The sequence below is a fragment of the Orycteropus afer genome, unplaced genomic scaffold (genome assembly GCF_000298275.1).
Source record: "Orycteropus afer afer isolate SDZICR_OR568_19922 unplaced genomic scaffold, OryAfe1.0 scaffold00045, whole genome shotgun sequence".
Taxonomy (NCBI): Eukaryota; Metazoa; Chordata; class Mammalia; order Tubulidentata; family Orycteropodidae; genus Orycteropus; species Orycteropus afer.
Genome location: NW_006921632.1, coordinates 2,436,592 through 2,444,285, shown reverse-complemented (window position 1 = coordinate 2,444,285; position 7,694 = coordinate 2,436,592).

Sequence of the window (7,694 nt, the reverse complement as noted above, 5' to 3'; positions counted from 1 at the left end):
CTCCAAATGATTTTGAGTTTTGTTCCACATTGTTCTCCCTCTCTATCAAGGATCTCCTATATAGATCCCCTTCCAAGTAGATGACAGTGGTATCCCAAGGCTTCTTCTTATAAACAGGAAGCAGACCATGGCCCAAAGGCGGCTACCCAGCTGCTTGTGATAGTTTTCACCATGGAGCTAATTGCCAGTCTCATCATTGGGAATAACTACCACCAGCTGCCCAGCCACTCAACCATGCCTAGCCAAGTTGATACACAACATAACCACCACACTACCTCAGAGGAGAAACATCACTACAGGAAAACTTTGGAGTTTCAAATGTTCAGGGTTTTAAGTTTTATCTAAGCTGAAGATAAAAATGAGGGTGTCCCACTTGAAGGGAATGAAATCACTCAAGGACAGTGTATAAAGTGAGAAAAGTTGAGAACCTTGAGAGAATCTTAAAGAGTAGGCAGCAGAAAAGAGAATTAACAGAGCCATGTGAAAAGAACAAGGAGCATGTGGCCTCAGGAAGCCAAGGGGAAAGAATGCTTTAAGGAGGGAGTGACTGGCAGTGTCGAAGGATGCTGTAAGCCCAGGTTAAACACCCAAAACCAAACCAAACCAAACCTGTTGCCACAAGGAGACTCGGACTCGCGGAGACCCCACGTGTTACAGAGTAGAACTGAGCGCCACAGCATTTTCTCAGGTGTAATCCTGACACCAATGGATGGGTTCGAATCACTAACCTTTTGGTTAGTAACCAAGAGCAAACTGTTTGCACCACTCTATCTAACCTGAAGGATTTTAGGTTAGATAATGATGGGGAGGTGTGGGATTAATCAACGAAGATGTTAGAGATCACAGGGAGGGCAACTTCAGGGCCAGTGGGGTCAGAATACAAACCTGGTGGACTGAGGAGTGAATGAGAGATGAGGAAGTTGAGGGCAGACTATTCTAGAAGTCTGACTCTCATAAGAAGAGAAAGAATTGAAGAGAAGGACAACCTGTGAGAAAGGGATATTTGAAGAAAGGAGAGATTAGACTGATGGTTTTCAAACTTCAGGTCATGATACACCGTAATATCAATCATTGGGTCAAACCAGCATTTTGTAAAGAAAAAGTATAGAAATGAATAGAAAACTTTAGAGTATTCGGAAACTTTTGTTTCATGTATATTTATGTAGTGTGTACTGGGTTGCCATATAAAACTCATTTTTAATCTTAGATTATGGTAGTAACATTTGAAAAAAGACTTGAACATTTTTGAATGTTGGGAAGAATTAAAAAGAATCAAGTTGTCATGGGTGAGCTCAGCCATCTACAGAAATTACATAACCTCAAAGTTGTCTGTGATTGAAGAGTTTTAGGGAAACTCAAAATCCAATTCTAATCAAGGTGATCTGATGTTAGCCTCAAGAAGACAGGGCTGGGATTTGATTGTAATTAAGAAAGCTTATACCACATCGATTTTATTGTACTCTGCTTGTTGGATGAAGGTTAACTGAAGGGAGATAGTTTTCATGACATCTATAAAAAAGGTCATTTCAAAAGTAAGGATGTAGCCACATTTATTCAATACTGTTCCTAGAGAGAACTGGACTATGGTGAGCACATGTATCTGGACCCCAGGGAAGTGCCTGTGATTGGAGAAGGGGTAACGCATCAGGGACTGCCTGATCCTGGGTGGATGCGAGAGTTTAGCTCTCTGGGTTACAAAGAACACAGCCTGATCAAATACCTCAGGAAAGGGCGGGAGGAGTAATTCTGAGGTTATACATGGAAACAGAGAGGACAAGCATTTCAGCTGCGTGGGCTGAGGGTGGTCGTTGCTTCCCAGGAAGCCAGAAACACCTGGACAACCTGGCCTCCCAGGAAGAATTAGCTTCACAGCCCAGTCAGGCTTATCAAGCCTGGGATGTGACTGGGAGCCCCTCAGCAGGAGGAGCACAGCAAGCCGCGGTGAGCAAATGACTCTACCCTCTACCCTGGGTGCCTTCATCAACTTCATGCTTACTCATTGTTTCTTCTTACTTGTGACTTTCATACCTAGTGAGAACCACATACTGACGTCTTGGGCTTTCTTTGGTTCTGCTCCCACTTCCTTTCACAGAAAATGCCCACTTAATCAACAATATCAGATTAACTGACACTCTCCTTTCCCTCTATACCCACCGCCATCGAGTCAGTTGCAACCCCCATAGGGTCACCAAGGCTGTAAATCTTTACAGAAGTAGATTGCTTCATCTTCCTCCCATGATGCAGCTGGTGGGTTTGAACTGCTGACCTTCTGGTTAGCAACCAAATGTCTTAACCACTATGCCACAAGAGCTCTCTCCTGTCTCTCTGTAAAATGTACCAACATGCAGAGCTTTGGGGCTGGTAGGCTGCTCTAGTTGCTTGTGAACTTTGGCTCCCACCTATTGCAGTAACAAATATTGGTTGCATTTCTTCCTATATTGGCTGTATTTGTTTTTGCCTTTTTTTATATAATCACACAGTTCAAGTAAATACCCTGAAACTGATGAAAGAGTATGAAAAGCACAGTTATTCTTTTTCTAACACAGTAGTTAAGTGTCTGGAGTAAAAATGTCTGTGTTTGAATCCTCTTTTGCTTAATAGATCTATGATCTTGGGAAAAGTACTTGACATGTCTGTGCTCAGTTTCTTCATCTGTAAAATAGGGACACCAGTAGTAGTGACCTCATAGGATTGTTATGAGGATTAAATGAGATGATTCATGCAAAACTAGGTAGACTTGGGAGTCCTGTAGCCAGAAGAGTGAGGTGACATGGTTCAGAATATGGCTTCCTAACCTGCCTCTCTCAGCAGCGTAGTATGTGGTCAGTCATGCCAGTAGAAAAAACTATTTTGTAAGAATCAGAAACACAAAATTCAAGAAATGAACCTCATAAACTGTAAATCAAGGATAAAAACCAAAAACCAAACTCACTGCCACCAAGCCAAACAGACTTACAGCGACCCCTCCTTGGGTTTCCGAAGGAGTATCACTACTGAAGTAGATTGCCCCATCTTCCTTCCGAGGAGTGGCTCGTGGGTTTGAACCGCCAGCCTTCTGGTTAGCAGTCAAGTGCCTTAGGCACATGCTACCAGAGCTCCTAAATCAAGGATACAGCTCTCTTTGTTATTCAACAGTGTAGACATCAAAGATCTTTTCTCTTTTAAGAGGACAGCTTGTGCACAGGCTGCAGCCTTCTCTCATACTGCGTTAGTTTCCTATTGCTGTTGTTACAAATTACAATAAATTTAGTGGCAGTGATGGTTATGTTTGTACTTCAACTTGGCTAGGCCTGGTTGAGTGACTGGCCAGCTGGATGTAGTATTCCTCATGATGAGACTGGTAAACAGCTCCATGGTAGAATCTACTGGGAGCAGCTGAGTAGCCGCCTTTGGGTATGTGGTCTGCTTCCTGTATATATGGAGAAGCTTTGAAAATGGTCTCTAGCCTATGGCACGTTTGGGCCCTGCATGTAGCTGTGTCGTTGCTCAGCAGCCTGCTATGCTCTGCTGACCTTGGGACTTACAATGGACTTAGTTAATGGCCTGCCATGTGGTTTGGTAACATTGGGACTGTGCCTTTTTACTTGTCAAGCTTGGGGCTTCTCAGCCTCAGTAGCCAGCAGCTGTCTGAGTGAAGAAACACCTCTAGCTCCAGTGGGCTGGGAGCAGGAGGCAGAGCTGGACCCCAAGGTTGAGGGGCTTTCACCCAGCCCCTACAGCCTGGCACCTTGAACTTGGACTTAAAGCCTCCAAATTGTAAGAGTAAACTCCTGTTTGTTAAGGCCATCCCATTGTGGTATATTTCTTGTCAGAGCAGCACTTGGTAATCAGAACAATGGCTTAAAACAACAAAGTTATTATGTTATAGATCTGGAAGTCAGAAGTCTAAAATATGCACATGGTAACATATATGTAAAATATGTAACATATTCACAGGTTCTGGGGATTAGGACATAGACATCTTTGGGGAGTATTATGCTATCTATCAGGAGCTCTGGCAGTGTAGTGCCTAAGGCATTTGACTGATAACCAGAAGGCTGATGGTTCAAACTCACTACCCACTCCTTGGAAGGATGGTTGAGCAATCTACTTCCCTAGTGATACTGCCTTAGAAACACAAGGAGGGGTCACTATGAGTCAGGATGGACTCGACAGCAGTTAAATATTAAAGATTAGTCTAATAATTTCCACATCCCATTGGATCACTTTTCTTTGGAATGGACATGAAAATGGATCTCTTCAGTTGGTCAGGTAGTTAGTTGTCTTCCAAATTTCTTGATATAGATGAGTAAGTGCTTCCAGGATTTAATCTGTTTGTTGAAGCATCTCAATTTGTATTCTATCAATTCCTGGAGTCTTGTTTTTCAGCAATGCCTTCAGTGCAACTTGGACTTCTTCCTTCAATAACATCAGTTCTTGACCATATGCTACTTCCTGAAATGGTTGACTATTGATTAATTCTTTTTGGTACAGAGACTCTATGTATTATTTCCATCTTCTTTTGATGTTTCCTGTATCATTCAGTTTCTTGCCCATAGAATTCACAGCTGTACATAGGGAACTGCCAGAAGTTCAAGCTGGATTCAGAAGACATGGAACAAGGGATAGCATGACTAATATCAGATGGATCTTGGCTGTTGTTGTTGTTATGTGCCGTTGAGTCAGATCTGACTCATAGTGACCCCTCCTTGGGTTTCCGAGGTGATATCACTACGGAAGTAGATTGCCCAACCTTCCTTCTGAGGAGTGGCTGGTGGGTTTGAACAGCCAGCCTTCTGGTTAACAGTCAAGTGCCTTAGGCACTATGCTCCCAGAGCTTCCTTGGATCTTGGCTGGAAACAAAGAATACCAGAAAGATATTTACCTGTGCTTTATTGACTATACAAAGACATTTGACTGTGTGGATCATAACAATTTATGGAAAACATTGCAAATAATATGAATCTCAAAACATTTGATTGTGCTTATGCAGAACCTGTACATAGACCAGGACATAGTCATTGAACAGAAAAAGGAGATATCACATAGTTTAACACAGAAAAAGTGTAGATCAGGGTTGTATCATCTCAGTATACTTATTCAATCTGTATGCTGAGCAAATAATTTGAGAAGCTGGACTACATGAAGAAGAATGAAGAATCAGGATTGGAGGAAGACTCATTAACAACATGTGATGGGCAGACAATACAACCTTGCTTGCTGAGAGTGAAGAGAACTTGAAACACTTGCTGATGAAGATCAAAGACTACAGCCATCAGTATGGATTACACCTCAACATAAAGGAACAATAATCCTCACAACTGGACCAGTAAGCAACATCATGATGAATGGAGAAAAGATTAAGGTTATAAAAAATTTAATTTTACTTGGATCCACAACCAATATCCACAGAAGCAGCAGTCAAGAAATCAAACAACATATTGCATTGAGGAGATCTGCTGTAAAAGAACTCTTTAATGTGTTTTTTTAAAAAAAGTGACACCTTACTGAATAAGGTACATCTGACCCAAGACATGATATTTTCAATCATTTCATACGCATGTGAAAGCATTTGAATAATTATCACATTTGAATTATGGTGTTGGTGAAGACTATGGAATGTGCCATGGACTTCCAGACAGATGAACATAACTGTCTTGGAAGTACAGCCAGAATGTGTCTTAGAAATGAGGATGGTGAGACTTCATCTTGCTTACTTTGGACATGTTATCAGAAGGGACCAATCCCTAGAGAAGGACATTCTGCTTGGTAAACTAGAGGATCTGTGAAAGAGAGAAGACTTTCAATGAGATGAATTGACACAGTGGCTGCAACAATGGGCTCAAGCATAGCAATGATTGTGGGGATAGAACAGGACCGGGCAATATTTGTTCTGTTGTACATAGGGTCACTGTGAGTTCAAACCAACATATGAACATCTAACAACAGCAACAATCTTGGAAGTAACATCTCATCAATTCTGTCATATTCTATTTGTAAGAATCAAGTCAATAAGTATAGCCCGTACTCTACAGGAGGGAATTATACAAGGGCATGAATACCAGAAAGTTGGAATCATCATGGCCTATATTAGAGGCTGCCTACCACAAACAATGATTAGATGGAAAAGGTAAACCACAATCCAGGACTCTTGGCAGAAGGATTCTGTTATGGAAGGGAGGAGTAGCACAAACAATGCTCTACAACCAGAAGAGTAGATGCTAGGAACAGGAGGAGCCCAAAAGCAGCCAATATATTGATAAAGTTGCAGTATCAAATCAGCAAGAGCCCAGTGGGTTGACCCCTTCACAGCTTCTTTTCCCCTTTGGCCAAGCAACAGCAATGGAAAGCAAATCCCACTCCTACCCTGCTCTCACTGCAAACAGGCTTACAGGCAAGCCTGTGAAGCAGCACCCTCCTGCTCCCCATGTGAACTGTTTAAAGAGAAAGAGAAGTCAGTCTAACCAGTAATAGCAATTACAAAGATGAGCACACAATCAAGAATCATCTAACATTTTAGGAAAGCCAGATCTGTGAACAAGAGATAATAACTTAAAAACTAAGAAGATCTTATAGCTAAGACCAAGTAGAACCAGTATTTCAAATGAATATAACTAACATTGCTAGAGAGAGAGAGAGGATATAATTTCCATAAAATAAGAATAGGCAGGTATTAAAGAAAAAATTAGATCTTGGAAATAAAATATATAATTAGTGAAATGTAAAACTCCACTCATCTGAAGAATTCCAGAACAGTCCTACTGAAAATTAAACTACTATTCAAAATGTGCAAAGGAATAAAGAGATGGAAAGCATGAATAAAACGTTAAAAACATGGATCATGGACCAGAAAGTCCTAAATCTATCTGACAGGAGTTTGAATAGGAGAGAATAAAGTACACAGCACTCCTCAAACTTCAATGTGTCACCTGAAGATCTTATAAAAATGTAGAATCTGATTTAGTGGGTCTGGGATAGGACAATGCTGCCAGTCCATGAACCACACATTAATAAAAATTCTCCAAAGCAGAAGAAAGACATAAATGCCCAGACTGAAAAGTTCTTCAAATGTCTATTTGGATAAATTAAAGTATACACCAGAACATGTTATGATTAGACTTCAGGATTATCAGACCTACCCCAGTCCCACTGAGTCAAAGTCTGCATTTTAAACTTCAGGACATGAAAAACAAAAAGATAATTACAAAAACCTCTCATCATCATCATCATTCACTGCCATCAAGTCAGATCCAACTCATAGTGACCCCTCCTTGGGATTCTGAGGCAGTATCACTGTGGAAGTAGATTGCCCAGTCTTCCTTCCAAACAAAAACCTCTAGAAGAAAAAAAAAAAAAAACTATCATACCTACAAAGGAGCAAGAATCTTACTGATATCAGACTTCTCTTTATAAACATGGATGCAAGAAGACAATGGGATAATGCTGCCTAAGTGTTGAGGGAAAATTACTTTGTAATGAGAATTTTATACCCAGCAAAAATATACAAGTATGAGATTTTTCAGACATACAAAACTCAGGAAGTTTATAATCCACAGATCCTTTCTAAAAGAATCTCTAGAGTAGATACTCGAGATAGACAGTAAAATATGCATCTAGGAGAAAAGAGTTCTAGAAGAAAGTCATAGGATACAAAAGCAAAACCCAAAAACCAAACCCACTGCTATCAAGTCTATCTGACTCATAGAGACCCAGCA